At 34.4% G+C, this 16,285-nt stretch overlaps 1 long non-coding RNA gene across 4 annotated transcripts; it reads right to left on the reverse strand.

Annotated features, from left to right (window-relative positions):
• Positions 1-902: 902 nt before the first annotated feature.
• Positions 903-10,203, reverse strand: LOC131046257 (uncharacterized). Of its 4 annotated transcripts, none has more exons than XR_009358423.1 (3): positions 4,646-10,185; positions 2,546-4,268; positions 903-2,341 (listed from the first exon to the last, which is right to left on the reverse strand). It is a non-coding gene; the product is annotated as an uncharacterized LOC131046257 (long non-coding RNA). The 4 variants fall into 4 exon arrangements; XR_009358424.1 differs by having other exon boundaries at positions 2,546-9,233; positions 9,384-10,184; XR_009358422.1 differs by having other exon boundaries at positions 2,546-2,637; positions 3,066-10,184.
• Positions 10,204-16,285: the final 6,082 nt, after the last annotated feature.

Genomic DNA, 16,285 nt, shown 5'->3' on the forward strand with positions numbered 1-16,285 from the left:
ATATTGCAAGCAATGAGTAGAAAATTACCCAAAAGAAGCATTGTTGCTTCTAAGTAAAGATGTTGGTGCTTTGTACCCTAATAATTGGTTCGTCACAAAGTTAAATGATAAATGATAAGTCAACGAGATTAGCTCACATTTAAAACATTTATGTATGTATACGATTGGCAATGATAAGATGCATTTATGACTATTTGGTACTCTTTTTCTAGTGGTTTTTTCTCTTTAAGAGCATTGGTTATAAGGGACATGTGTTAAAAGATGAGAAAGAGGAGATTATGAGCAAGGTTGTTGCATATTTAAAACATTTATATATGTATAGGATTAGCAATGATAAGATGTGTTTATGACTAGTGCTCTTTTTCTAGTGGTTTTTTTCTCTTAAAGGGCATTGGCTATGAGGTACAAGTTTTGCAAGATGAAAAAGATAGACAAGGTTAACAAAAGGGTTGTTGAAAAGTTCAAGATATTTATCTATAGAGGGTCAACAATGATGAGATGTTTTTATGATTGTTTGGTGCTCTTTTTCTTGTGGTTTTCTCTCTTTAAGGGCATTGGCTATGAGGGATAGGTGTTGCAAAATGAAAAAGATAAAAGACTTTAAGGGGAAGGTTCTTTCAAGTGAAAAAAATGGATGTAAGAGAAGACAAAGTACTTATGATGAAGAGATGGATGTGAATTTCATGGCTTTTAACAAGTAAGAAATTTGAAATCTTGAGCTTCAAGACAAGGTGAGTGTGGATGTTGCATTTTTAAAAATTGACAAATTAAACTACACAAATCTTTCAAATATCTAAAATGCTATATTAAAATCTAAAATCTAAAAGTGCTATAATGATGAAATCAAACATTGTCACCGAGTCCATCCATCCAAAACCCCATTTTATGAACGCCTACCAATCTACAAACAAAAAAATTTATTGTTTGTAATTAAACTACCAAAAAATAAAATGATAATTGATTGATCATTTTTAAGCTATGCGCTTATGATATGGTTGTTGGCTTCTCAAAAAACATTCTTTTCAGGACTCACATTTGCTCAATCACAATGCAAATGAGAATGGTAACCTATGAATCATCGAGTAGAGAATGGCTTCCCACATTAAGAATATTGAGGTGATACAAAGCTCTTCAATTCGCAAAAAAAAATAATTATCCTAGAATACCCACAGCCTTCGGATGTTGATGTTTTTCCGCTGTCTTGTTGATTCCCACCCTCTAATTTCAGGCCACAAAATCCACACCTCACAATCATAGTTTGGCCAGATTAAATTGGACGGAGATACTCTTCAGTAATTCATACCAACATAATAGACCATCAACCTTCCCCTTCAGCTCATAGACCATCAAAGTTACAGAACAACCAACTGCAAAATAACATAATGGAAAAAGTTATTGCACCACTTTATCTATAGAGTACTTCAGTGGTGCACATACTCTGTTGCTTCCAGGTTTCTATAAATGTTAACCCTGCATTGATTTCCCTCCATGATTCATATCTCCACAAATACCTACATAAAACGATGAACTTAAACCCCTAATGCCTATAGTAATTTCTCAAAAACATCAGATTTAGTCCTAATCGAGTAATCTCTTCACTAAAAGAATGTTTAAGACATCTTAAAGACCTAGTAAATCCTCAAACATGGTAGACAAACATAATTGCCCAATCTAAATCGTAAACTTACAACTTCGTAAGGTGTGGACACCTAGACAAACAACTATTTTAGTTGGAACACTCATCCCCTGTGGCAAGAAATTATAAAGAAAACAACTAATAATCGAAACTGATTATGAACCTATCAATAAGCTTTACATAAGCTTTCAACTTCCCACAAATAAGCTTTGATTTCCCACGAGAATGAAAAGAGTTTTATTGCAAAATCGAAAGTGTAGCAGCAAAAAGGATAATTAAACAAACCAAAAAAATTGCTGAAATAAGAGTTAGGAGACTCAAGTTCACAATGAACCAAAGCAATCTACTTTGATAAAGAAATTATGCAACTCTAAGTTGCAAATTAAAAATTAGTTTACACATATCCTTAGCTGAGAGTGCTGGATTTACATCATAGCCAAGATTCAAATGTCCATCCATCCAAAACTCCACTATATCTTTTAAAAAATAGAATAAAATAAAAATTCAAATAAGATAACAAGAAACTGAAATGGTGCATCTTTGTAAGCCACAGCTAATTCCACACTAGTTTCCGCTATGCTCTACCGGGCCTGCCCATTCACCCCATAAAAAATAACAGGAAATTCACTTTAAAAAATCATTATTTTGGTTACTGTGATTCTCTACAGCTAATTCCACACAAGTTTCCGCTATGCTCTCCCGGCCCTGCACATTACCCACATTAAAATAAGAGAATATTCACTTTAAAAAATCATTATTTTGGTTAATGTGATTCGCTCAATTGCAATGCAAATGTGAATTCTATAACTATTGATCATCAAGCAGTAAAGATCTGCTTCTTGCATTGACCATATTGAGGTAATAAAAAGTTCTTCAATTCACAAAAACAAAATAACTATCGTAGAATACCAGCAGCCTTAAGATGTTGATAATTTTCTATTGTTTTGCTAATTCCCACCCTCTGATTTTTTGGGCCACAGCATCCTCATGGCAGAAAGCACCTGCATAATTGTACTTTGGACATATTAAAATGGAGGAAATTGCTCTTCAGTAAATCATTTAAAAAGCATAACACCATAACATAAATGCTACCTCAACCTTCCCCTTTAGCTCATAGGACATCAATGTTGCAAAACAACTGAGCTATAAAAAATGATGTACCACTTTATCCACAGAATAAATACTTCAGTAGCATACCCTGTTGCTTCCAGGTATGCATAAACATTAAATGCATTCTAATGTTCACAAACATGACAATCATTAAAATAAGAAATAAATTGATGCTCACAATTAACAAATTTATTTTAAATGCTTTCAGGTTTGCAATGCAAATGTGAATTCCATAACTATTGATCATCAAGCGATAGAGAACTGCTTCTTGCATTAATAAAAAAGTGCGATTCAAAAAACAAAATAACTCCTAGAATACCAGCTGCCATAAGTCTTGACATTTTTCTACTGTCTTGCTGATTCCCACCATTTGATTTTTCGGGCCACAGAATCCTCATGTCAGAAATCCCCTGCATAATTATGCTTTCGCCATATTAAAATGGAGAAGGTGTTCTTCAAGAAATCACCATTTAAACAGCATAATACCATAACATAAACAGTACCTCAACCTTCCCCTTTAACTCATAGGACATCAAAGTTGCAAAACAATTGACTGTTGCATAACATATAATAAACAATGTTGTACCACTTCATCCATAGAGTGCTTCAGTAGCATAATACCACTTTATTATAAACTTCAGTAGCATAATACCACTTTATTATAAACAATGTTGTACCCTATTGCTTCCAGGTTTGCAAGAATGTTAAATGCATTGTAATGATCACAAACAAGAGAATCATTAGAAGAGAAAATATATCGATGACCCCAATTGCCAAAATAATTTTTATTTTAAATGCTTTTAGGTATCCAATGGAAATGTGAATTCTATAACTATGATCATCAAGCAGTAGAGAACAGCTTCTTGCATTAACTATATCGAGGTGAAAAACAAGTTCATCAATTTAAAAAACAAAATAACTATCCTAAAATACCAGCAGCCCTAAGATGTTGATATTTTTCCACTGTCTTGCTGATGCCCACCCTTGGGCCATAGAATCCTCATGTCCGAAAACCCCTGCATAATTATACTTCCTCCACATTAAAATGGAGGAAGGTACTCTTCAGTAAATCACCATTGAAAAAGCATAACACCACAACATTAATGCGACCTCAACCTTCCCCTTTAGTTCATAGAGCATCAAAGTTGCAAAACAACTGACTGCTGCATGACATAATATAAACAATGATGTACCACTTTATCCAGTAGCATACCCTGTTGCTTCAAGGTTTCCATAAATGTTGAGTGCATTCTAATGTTTACAAACATGACAATCATTAAAATAAGAAATAAAATGATGCCCCCAATTGCCAAATCAATTTTTAATAATTTCACGTATGCAATGCAAATGTGAATTCTATAACTATTGATCACCAAGCAGTATAGAACTGCTTCTTGCATTAACCATATCGAGGTGATAAAAAGTTCTTCAATTCACCTATCCTAGAATACGATTCCACTGTCTTGCTGATTCCCACCCTCTTAGACTTTTCGGGCCACAGAATCCTAACATCACGGAACCCCTGCATAATTATACTTTGGCCATATTATATTGGAGGAAGGTGCTCTTCAGTAGATTAACATTTAAAAAGCATAACACCATAACATAAATGCTATCTCAGCCTTCCCTCTCCGCTCATAGACCATCAAAGTTGCAAAACAATTGACTGCTGCATAACTTAATATAAAAATGTTGTACCACTTTATCAATAGAATACTTCAGTTGCATACCCTGTTGCTTCCAGATTTGCATGAAAGTTAAATGCATTTTAATGTTTACAAACATGAGAATCATTAAAATAAGAAGTAAATTTATGCTCCCAATCACCAAATTAATTCTAAATGCTTTCAGGTTTGCAATGCAAATTTGAATTCTATAACTATTGATCATCTTGCATACCCGCAGCCTTGAGGTGTTGATATTTTTCCACTGTCTTGCTGATTCCCACTTTCGGGCAACAGAATCCTCATGTCAGAAAACTCCTGCATAATTATATTTTGGCCATATTAAAATGGAGGAAGGTCTCTTTAAGTAAATAACCATTTAAAAAGCATAACACCATAACATAAATGCTACCTCAACCTTCCCCTTTAGCTCATAGGGCATCAAAGTTGCAAAACAATTGACTGCTGCAAAACATAATATAAACAATGTTGTACCACTTTATCCATAGAGTACTTCAATAGCATACCCTGTTGCTTCCAGGTTTGCATGAATGTTCAATGTGTTCTAATGTTCACAAACATGAGTCTCATTCAAATAAGAGATGCCCCAATTACAAAATCAATTTTATATGCTTTTCAGGTTTGCAATGCAAATGTGAATTCTATTACTATTGATAGTCAAGCAGTACGGAACTGCTTCTTGGATTAACCATATCAAGGTGATAAAAAGTTCAAATCACAAACACAAAATGGCTATCCTAGAATACCAGCAGCCTTATGATATTGATATTTTTCCTGTCTTGCTGATTCCACCCTCTGATTTTTTGGGCCACAGAATCCTCATGTCAGATAAGCCCTGCATAATTATTAATTATACTTTGGCCATATTAAAATGAAGGTGCTCTTCACTAAATCACCACTTAAAAAGCATAACACCATAACTTAAATGCTACCTCAACCTTCCCCTTCAGCTCATAGTTGCAAAACAATTGACTGCTGCATAACATAATATAAATAATGTTGTATCACTTTATGTTAATATAAAAAATGTTGTACCACTCTATCCATAGAGTACTTCAGCAGCATACCCGGTTGCTTCCAGGTTTGCATAAACCTTAAATGCGTTCTAACGTTCACAAACATGACAAATCATTAAAATAAGAAATAAATAGATGCCCCGAATTGCCAATTTAATTTTAAATGCTTCAAGGTTTGCATACAGGTTAACAAGGTAGATCAATCTCATGGAACATACTGTACAAACACATAAAGCCAAAACAAAATTGATCAAAATCATCCTCACAGAATCCCTTGACCTCTGATTTTACTTCTGATTCCCTTGACCTCTGATTTCAATTAGGCTCCTTGCCTCCACAAATACCTACATAATCATCTGAAAAAAAGGAAAAAAAATTAAATACATCAAATACCTCCTCCACTGATGCTTCTATAATCACACTCCAATTAATTCAAGTTAATCTATCATTTGCCAGTGCATATGCTTCTACCCAACAGAAAGAACTGCTGGATTTTGTGTAGACTCGCATCCACAAATGCCTGTATAATTATAATCACCATGCAGCAGATGCTTCTACGCTGCACTTAAACCCTCAAATATTGTACAGGCTCCTCATATTCATAACATTAAACTAAAATAAAATTGTGTACCGTGCTGTTGCAGATTCCTCTTTAACTAAATTCCCTCAAAATGACAGATGATAAAAAATGCTGATATTCAAACAGTGTTATTTCGATGCCCATGGGCCGCCAGTTTAATTTAAAGTTCACCTGCCAAACAGTGATATGTTCCGCATCAATTTTTACAAGGAGGAAACTTCTAACATAAGGTTCACGCTCCCCACGAAATGTTTGCCTATATACAAATTTCGTCTGGCTAAAGATTATAAGACCAAATAATGAGATGTTCAAAATAATTTTTAAAAAATACAAAACCTATAACTGGAAAATCCTCACTTAAGTCGCCATGCATAAAATGTTTTGAATACTTAGAAGATCCAGCAACTCCGCCTTAAACGCAATCTATTAGCCAGCAAACTTAAGTAACTAATATGGGAAAACTTCTCTCAAAAAGCTACTCTATGGTCAGCCAACATAACTGCAAAGGAATAAAGAACAACTTAACAAGCCTAAAACAAAAGCTTCTTAATATATTAATAATGAAGTTACCCAATAAATCGTATAACCAAAGCGAACAATAACAAAGAAATAGTAAGCCATTTCACTTTCCCCCACAAGTCTCCTTCATTTTGTAGTGGACCACATTCTGAGTATCAAATATTCACCACCAATATCGATTCCAATAGTTAATAACTAGCCATTGAGAATAGGCCGATGTTGCTATGGTAACAGATAGCACTTTTAACATGTTTGGTGGTAATTTAAAGTCAAATTGATCATGACAATTTACAGAGCATTTAACCTACAAATCACACAAAGACAATTGGAAGCAACACCTTAATTAACGTTTTCTAGCTGCTAAGATCATCAGATATAAAAAGGAATAAACTAAAGCATGCCTTTACCATTACGTACCTAAATTAAAAGTGTACAAAATTCAATAAAATCATACTCCCTGTAATAAGCCAAAAAGAGATCTCAAAATGATAAAACCTTAAACCCAACATAAAATGATAAAAACCCTTTCCATACCTCCACTTTGGTAAAATCTGAAATATAAAACCAACCCATGAAATTTTAACATCTGAATTATAAAACCAACCCATGAAATTTTAATGGCTAAACCCAAAAACAGCATCGCAAACCAGCAGAATTGAATACCATGTGCTCCTTACACAGAGAAACCAATAGATGCCATTCTTCTCTCAATTGCCCAATGAATAACTGTGTTCAAGCCCTTTGAATGTCCTAAAACCTATCATGCACTGAAACAAAATGAGCCATATAACATATTTCTTTCCGAATCGCCTTATATTTATTTATTGGTCAAACTTCCTCTACAGGATAATATATAATGATACTCCAAAAAATTATATTAAATTATAAAGCCATGCGCCCTGTTCTAAAGCTTAGAGACCGCCTTACTTCCGATTGGAAATCATGTTGAAGCCATCCAATGTCATAGCTACCTGTCAATTCCAGCCAATCTTCAAAAGCAAAATTGACAAAAAAAACACAAACTATACCACACAAACCAATTGCATAGAAAAAATTCGATTAAATATTAGGCTCACATTTAAAAACGAAGATCACATTCAATGGCAAAAAGTAACCCGCAATTCCCCTGCACACCACCGCCTAAAAAGATTTCAGGTAATGCTCACTGCCCAACCCTAACGTAGAGAGGAGCTCCTCAAAAAAAATTAAGTGGATTTCATTGAAATTTTTTAAGATTATTTTTAAGTAGGTTATAATGTAGTTTAAAAACTTTTAAGTCCTAAATTTATGAAGCTGGATGTCATTGATTTTTTATATTTTAATGTAAGTTATAATGTAACTTTAAAAAAAATTGAAATCCTGGTGGTCTGGTCTCGTGAATTTGAATTTTAGAATTTTACACAGTTTCATTCAAAGTAAATATAAATAATAATAAAAATTAATTGATGGAAATTTAAAAACTCATATGAAGTGGGCAGAAAAGCTGATACGGTCTAACCCCACCCAAGTTCCCAATTACACCCACTCAAATTTGAAAAAACAGTAGTCTCCCCTGAAATAGATCCTGAAGCCCCAATAAGACAACATCCTTATAAAAACTACATACATTACCATCATGAGAACTCGCTGACCAAATCTGGACAGGTATTCCTAGGCAGTTCTCAGATCCTCGTTGGATTTTGCATTCAGTTGGATCATATAAGTTACATTGATTTTCCATTCTAGTTAGGTTTAAAAATATTAAAAGGTCATCTGCCTAAAGATTGTAAGGCCAAATGCTGATATGTTGGAAATAATTTTTTAGAAAAATAAAACTTTTAATCCATTAACCATCAAACTTGAGTAAAGAATATGCTGCCACAGGAAAACTCCTCCAAAAAAGCTGCTCTGTGCTCAGCCAACACACCAGCAAAGAAATAAAAGACAAACTTAACAAGCCTAAAACAAACGCTGTTTAAAGCATAATAATAAGTTTACCCCCTAAATCATATAACTGCAGCAAACGATAACAAAAAATAACAGGCCATTTCTCTGGTGGAATTTAGTTAATTGATCTCTGGGAAATTGAGAGTAAGCTGACATTGCGACGGTGACACACTGCGCTTCTACATATCCGGTGATGCATGCTAGCTCTGACGATTTACAGAGCATCTAACCTACAAAGCACACAAATACAATTGCATGCATGACCAAAATGCGATATGCTGACCCTGACAATCTACAGAGCATTTACCTTATAAAATACACACAGAGAATTGCAAGCATCTCTAGCTGCCAAGATGATCAGATACGAAATCTAAAACATGACTTTATGTACCTAAAATAAAATGTACAAATTTCAGTAAAATCGCACTCCCTGCAATGAGCTAAAAAGGGATCACAAAGTTTAACAACAGATCTTTCAAATAGCGCTACTGGGCAATCTGAAATGATAGAATCTCAATATGGCCCTAAAAACCCTGCATAAAACCCTTTCCTTCCTTCACTCTGAAAGAATCTGAAATGGTAAAACCAACGAATGAAATTTAACTACTAAACCCAAAAAGAAAACAATCAAAATTGTAAGCCAGCAGAATTGAATACCATAAGCTCCTTACTCAGAGAAACCGATAGAAGCCATAACTCGCTCAATCGCCCGATGAATCATCGTGTTCAAACCCTTTGAATGTTCTAAACCCTTTCATGCACTGAAATAAAAGGAAACATCTGAGAATATTTTTTTCGTGATCGGCTTATATTTAATTATTGGTCAAACTTCCTCATTGGAATATTATATAATGATGCCCAAAAAATATATTAAATCAAAAAGCCCTAAGCCCTGTTCTAAGCTTACAGACCACCTCGCTTCTGATTGGAATCCATGTTGAAGCCATCCAATGTTATAGCTACCTGTCAGTTCCAGCCAATCTTTGCTGCCAATCTTCCAAAGCAAATTGACAAAAAACACTAACTATACCCCACAAACCAATTGCACAGAAAAAAAATTAAATTAAATACTAGGCTCCTAAGCTTAAAGTAATCTTCCTAATATCACTAGATAATGTCCAGGTCCATAGGCACATGTAAAACGAAGAGCACATTCAATGGCCAAAAGCGACCCGCAATTCCTCTGCACGTCGCCCCCTGAACATTGCAGTTAATGATCGCCTCTAACATTCCAAACCAGCGCTTACAGAAACTACATACATTACTACGATGGGAACCAGATTTAAGATATTTATTGGTGAACTTGGATTCCTAATCGAAAATCGGATGATCAATATCAAGCGGTGGGAGCGGACCGACATTCGTTGTCTCTGCCAGGTGTCAAACATAGCGTAGATGCTACTCTAGCTTTTTTCTTGGGGATTAAAACATCCTTACCTTCTGGCTCAACGACTCTTATCCGCGCAGTTATTCCCCGACGGTCTCAGAAACTCATTAGACTTTGCATTAGGCTGAAATCTATCCGTTACATTGGTTTCCATTCTAGTTAGATTTGAAATTATCTGTCTAAAATTGTCTCTGCAATCACTTTCCTTCTACGCAGTTAAGGACAGCACTCGTCAAATTCCTTCACACTCATTTAATCCCGCAGCGGGTTTGTGATCACATTACCCACGCAGCCCTGGAAACTCAGAGAGTGGAGTCGCCAGTTTCACGACCTATGCCAATAAGTGTTTTGTTTCGTTTCGGTAAAGGAGAGATTGCAATTGTGACGTTTTATAGGGAAAGGACATAAAAGTAACTCAAATTTTGAAGGATTTTTTTCAGTTTTTTCATATAAGTTTTAAAATAAAAAATAGTCATTTAAACTTGATATCTATTCATAATATTTTAATAATTATGTGTTTCAATCACTAAGAATTTATAGAATTGATTTATTAAGTATTTTTCTAATTAATGTTTTGATCAATACTTATGCACAAATATTCTATTATGTATATTATCAAATTTTAACTACTCAATATACAAGTGAGCTATTATTGATACATGTTAAATATTTTAGTCGGCTTTTAATTACTATGTATTGATTTTCTAAAGATAGTAACTGGAAGCTTAGATATACAATCTGAGTATGTAGTGATTGGAACATGAAGGACCATTGGTCCTTTTAATAGTCATTATTATTTGAACATAACTTTTTTGACAAAAAAAAATGTTAGATTAAAGAAAATACATGAATTTGAGATCCCAGAACCTCAAGAAAATTTACACACTTGAACTACCTAGCATGGAGTGGGCTTCATTCATTAAAATGGTCAGAATTGACCTTACTTCAAGGTGCCTTCATGGTGAAACACAAGGGTGAACATTGATCTATGCATTGTCATAAGTGTTACCCATACCTCCCATGTCCTCGTGGCCTCTCTCGATAGAATTTGAACATATATTATGGTTAGACCAAGGTTGTGCGTCACTCCATACACCATAAGAAAAATAGGGTTCAAGATCTTGGGGTTTCAAGAAATTTTACAGTAGCGGGCGAGGGGAGGAGCGGGGTGCAAATTCATATAGAGCACGTGAGGAAAGCTTGGTTCCTTAATTTGGTTACGTTCAACCTTACCTCAAGATTTCTTTGGTGAAAAAATAGGAATGGCCATCTGACTCAAGAAGAAGACTCCTCTTGCTCTGAACTTCAAGCTCAATCACAAACAAACAGAGACTCTCTGTTTTTTCATCTAAACACATAGGTTACAACAGATATCAAACTTGCATATCAAACCTGCTAATTTACAATTCACAATATAGCCTTCTATTGGCCTCTCTCAAACTCACAAACAGTTCACAGTAACTAAGCCTTCACTATTTTCCCCTTTTGCAGCATAACATGCCTTCATCCTAGCTATGAATTGACACCTTCACACTTCGCTTACGCAACCACACATTTCTCCCCTCAGCTAATGCGCAGCCACACACCCACACAATCCTTTTCTTGACTGAATTATTCACACTACGTAGCCTTTCATCTTTATATCGCTCTTGTCAATATGCCATCGATTCACCGATTTCTTATGGTTCCACGGCTCAAATGTGATCAGAGCTACAAGAAAGTGACAGCCGCTACAAGGTTAATAGTTTGATTAGCCAGGAAGTCATCGATTTCATCAATTGTTGCTTGTTATCAATTGGAATGCAGTCAAAGACTCCCACCTCTATGCTGCTCTAGAGGAAGAATGAGAAAAACCACCCAGTTGCCAAATGTTTATCTGCCGAAAGGTTATAGACACTTACAAGTAAATCAAACTGGCAGACAACGCAGCTCAAATGGGAGCATCGAAACAGGGCATGGATATCCATCAAAATTCAGATATTGTAAATGCGATTGCCCTGATGAACGTGTTATCGAAATGTGGAAGCATAGACTTAGCACGCAAACTGTTTGACATAATGCTTCATCGAAATGTTTTCTGAGTCTGCAGGATATGCGCAACATGAGTTTGTTGAGAAGGCTTTAGATACTTTCACGCAGGCATAAAGACAAATTCCTCAATCTTGCTAGTATTCTTACGACCTAGGCATGTTGATATAGCTTTGTAACCGCAGCATGACAAGTGCGTAGGCATAAAACAGAGCTATCGATTGGAATTTGGCATAAAACGGTCTGAGGTAAATGAACTAGCAAAGAATGAAAACTAGTCAATCGAAAAGGCAAAGAATTATAGGGGACGAAGCATATGAATTGATAAGGAGGGATATATATATATTGAAGCATCGGCCAAGGTAAGATGGGTGTAGCTGCGCAGAGGTTAAGCTACTTAGTGGGCTGCAAAAGAATGGTCCAAGGAAGAGATGGTGAGAACAGATAAAGGACTATCTAGAGAATAGGGTATCAACTTGAGCGGGGGGCGAGAAGGTGAGAATAGCATCGGCCAAATGAAGAGGAGTGTGTGGTGGGTGTGCAGTCACCGAGAGGGCTAAATTACAGAGGCTTGGTTAGGAAGAGTGTAGAGAGTGAAGTGTATAGAGCGGAGAGAGCAAGGCCAATGAACTTGTTTATTGTTGCAGTCTGAATGTGTTAATTTTTTAAGCTGAGAGTCTTTTTTGCAGTTTTGTGTTTAGATTGTAGTTTGCAGGCAAGAGGACATTCTTCTGTCAGTTGCTAATCTCTAAATTTATTTTTAAAAAACTTTCAGATCTGTAAAATATATGTTTTTTTCTAATTTTTTATGGTTTTACAGTTATGGAGATGCATATCATGGAGATTTAGCTACTGAAAATTTCACATAAATCTGTTGTGTTTTGTGAATTCTAAAAATTGTATGAAATGCTGTTTTGTGTGAAAATTAGCCGCATCCCATTCTCTTACATCACTATCAATTTCTATGATGTGAACCACCTCTCTTCTCACCACTAAATATAAATCTAATGAGAAAAAATCATAAAAAAATGTATCCCTTGGGCAAAGTACCTCCATGCACTATGGGTAAGACGAGATTCAAGATCTTAAGGACCTAAAAAAATGTACACCAACTAGATAGCACGGTCACATTTCATAAAGGACTTGGTGGGCTTGGCTTCTCAATATGATTAACTCAGTTTTATCTCATAGGTTTTCTAATGGTGAAACTATAATGAAATAAATTACACAATAGAAGAAAATATAGAGAACATGCTACAAATATTTGAGAATAATAAATCATTTTGAAGTGATAAATTTTAAGGAGTGTTTAAGAAGAACAAAATTCACACTATGGTGATCATAAACCAACCACTAGCTCTTATATATTCCATATGTATGCCTTGGTTGTCACCTAAGTTCACTTAACTATTGTGTTACCCCGAGTTTCTAGGACGCGTAGAGCAAGGGACGGGGATACACGTTTTCAGGATGGTGATTTTTTTTGCCAATTTTGGGGACGACTAGGGGATAGTAAAGGGGACAACTATATAAAAATGGGGAAAATTTAAATATGTACGAAAATTTAAAATATTAATATGAAAACATGGATAAAACATGCACATATACATTATAGAACCTTAACATATAAGAACTAGCAGAGTTCTTATGGTAAATTTGTGTTAAATTGAGAGTCAAAGTCAAATTGCTTATAGAATTCATTATCAAAATTCACTGTCGATATGCAAAATTAATGGGGATGTCCCCTAGGAGTCCCCTGTCCTCGAGACAGGAACGCCTGAAAAAAAAAACTGAGGGCGCATCTCCAGGTAGTGTAGCTTAACTACCTATATAAGACTATATAAATGATTATATCAATAAGTTAAAGGTTGTGCTAGCCACAAGTTGACTACACATGTCCCATTATAATTGACAGGTTAAGAGAATAGCATATCCCCCTCTTTAGAGAAGTTTTGTCATCATTGTGCCCATTCTAAAACTTATTAATCATACTACTTGATGACCATATGTGTGATTAATTTGTATCATCACCAAAGTGTGTTAAAGTTTAAATAACTTTACTACTGATTAATTATTAGATTTTAAAATTAAAATTATTGTTATAATATTAATTTATCATTGATAATTATTTATTAATATTATTATTTAAAATTAAAGAATTGAAAATAAGATAAATAAATAAAATAAAACTATGATAAAAAGAAAATGTGCACCTCATAAAAGAGCATCTTATTTATAAAAACTATTATTTTTCCTTTGAATAGTCAAGTACACACTTCACTAACAATCCACACCAATACAAAGGAAACCAAATTATAAACTTCTTAAGAAAATGTCTTGCTAAAAGATGAGGAAACTACATGTAGTAAAAGAAAAGTTTGAAGCTTCAAAAAGACAAGGAACAATGTGCCTATTACATAATAATAGATAAAGGGAAATCAATGTCAACAAGGAAGATAAGGAGAACTTTAAAAGTGAATCAAAGAAAGAAGATACCAAAAGATTTATTGTCAAAGACAAAGCTACAACTAGATTGGGGCAATGTTTATCCAAAAATCAAGATGCACATTTGATCTTATTTATTTATTAATTGAAAATGAAAATAAATATTATTGATTTTTATTAATTAATAATATGATCAAACATACATCATATGATTTTTACTAAAATGGAGGATGATACTAATAACATACATATCACCAAATAAAACAAATGAATTTTATCAGTATGAGTAGGGTGGTGATTTGCAAAAGGGAGGTGCTTGATAAAATGACAAGCAAACTTGTAAAAGATGAAATATATTATCTCCCAATCAACATCTCCAAGCTTGTGGGAAAAAAAGTAATGGCCAACCCACATTTTATTGGCATTTGAATGAATTTAAAAGATAATGGTTAATCATGAAGGTTGCACCAACTTAGAAGTCAATCAAACTTTCTATGATTACCCTACACAAGTTACATTTAAGAAGGGATGAAAACAACTCATAAATAAAAAAATTGTTTAAATTTATTAAAGAAAGATGCAAAGAATGTGATAACTATTATTAAGGAGTAGAAAAGGGTACTTTTGGATGAATTACTATCATAGTCAAATTAGATTGTGAGATGATGTCGATAATAAGTTATGCATCCAATGATTCTAAAATTAGAAAATTGTTGTCATCAATACAAAGTAAAAGATGAGAATTTATGGATTCAAAACATAAAATGAATCAAAGATTCAAATGATTTTACCTTGAAAGCTTCATTAGATCATTCACAATTACCTTTTAGAAAAGTTCATTCTTAGCCCATGTTAAAAATAGCTCATCATCATTTTTGAAGAGAGCATAATCAAAGTGTATTGCATCAAAATGGTTAAAGTAAAGATTAGTAATCAATAAAAATCAAAACCATATTAAAAGCGATATCAAGAAAGATTAAGTATATAAAAACATAATGAGAAAACATGATTAAACCAATATAACTTCCCTCATGACGCTCCCAATGTCGTGATTCTTCCTTTTCCTCCTCGTCTCCATGAACCACATTGCTTCAAGGTTGTCAAATGAAGAGTGGGAGATCGAGTGGAGTTAAGTGTGGATTTCTCACACTTGCATAACAAAGTAAGGATATATGAGTAATGATTTGGGTATGATAAGGTGCTTATGATGTCAAGAGGACAACACAAGTTTGCAATGATTTATGGATAAAAGGGGAAAGTAATTATGTGATGAAAGTGGATAAAAGGCCAACATAAGGATGCATAAAAAGTAGTTTTCTTTGATTGATGGATAGAGGCTTCAATTTATAGAGTTAGGAGCCTAGAAATGGATGATCAAGATTAAAAGGGTGATCAAGGGCTTAGATTGAAAGGAAATGTGGTCCTAGGTTTGAAGGCTTAGCCTTTTGACAAGTGTCACAAGGAGAAGTGGGTACAAGGGTAAATGTGCTCACACATGTGTGAGTAAATCTTGGGAAGTCCAAGAGGTGACAAGTAGAAACAATTGTAGAAAGGTGTAAGGGCTAGTGGAAGAGAGTTTATGACACACAGGCCAAAAGGGGAAAGAGTAGGGTGGCTCTATGGGGAAGAGCATCCTCACACACATGTGAGAACCCCTTGTTCAAAGGTGATGTGGACATGTGAAGTGACTTGTGAGTCACATGTGGGTTTGGGTAGATGTGTAGTATTTTAATTTGAATAAATACTAACATTGGTTAAGCTTTGGATTAATTAGGATAATGAGGGGATTAGATGATAGGTTTGTAGGAATCACTAAATTGGCCTAATTAATCATGGATTAATTTAGCTATTTAGGATTAGGGACAAAAATGGAATATTCCATAAAGATGAGTTTGATTTATTGAAATAAATCAATATTTGGAAGAAGTGGAAAGGGGTTATTAATTAAATATA

Source organism: Cryptomeria japonica, chromosome 7 (genome assembly GCF_030272615.1).
Source record: "Cryptomeria japonica chromosome 7, Sugi_1.0, whole genome shotgun sequence".
NCBI classification, from domain to species: domain Eukaryota; kingdom Viridiplantae; phylum Streptophyta; class Pinopsida; order Cupressales; family Cupressaceae; genus Cryptomeria; species Cryptomeria japonica.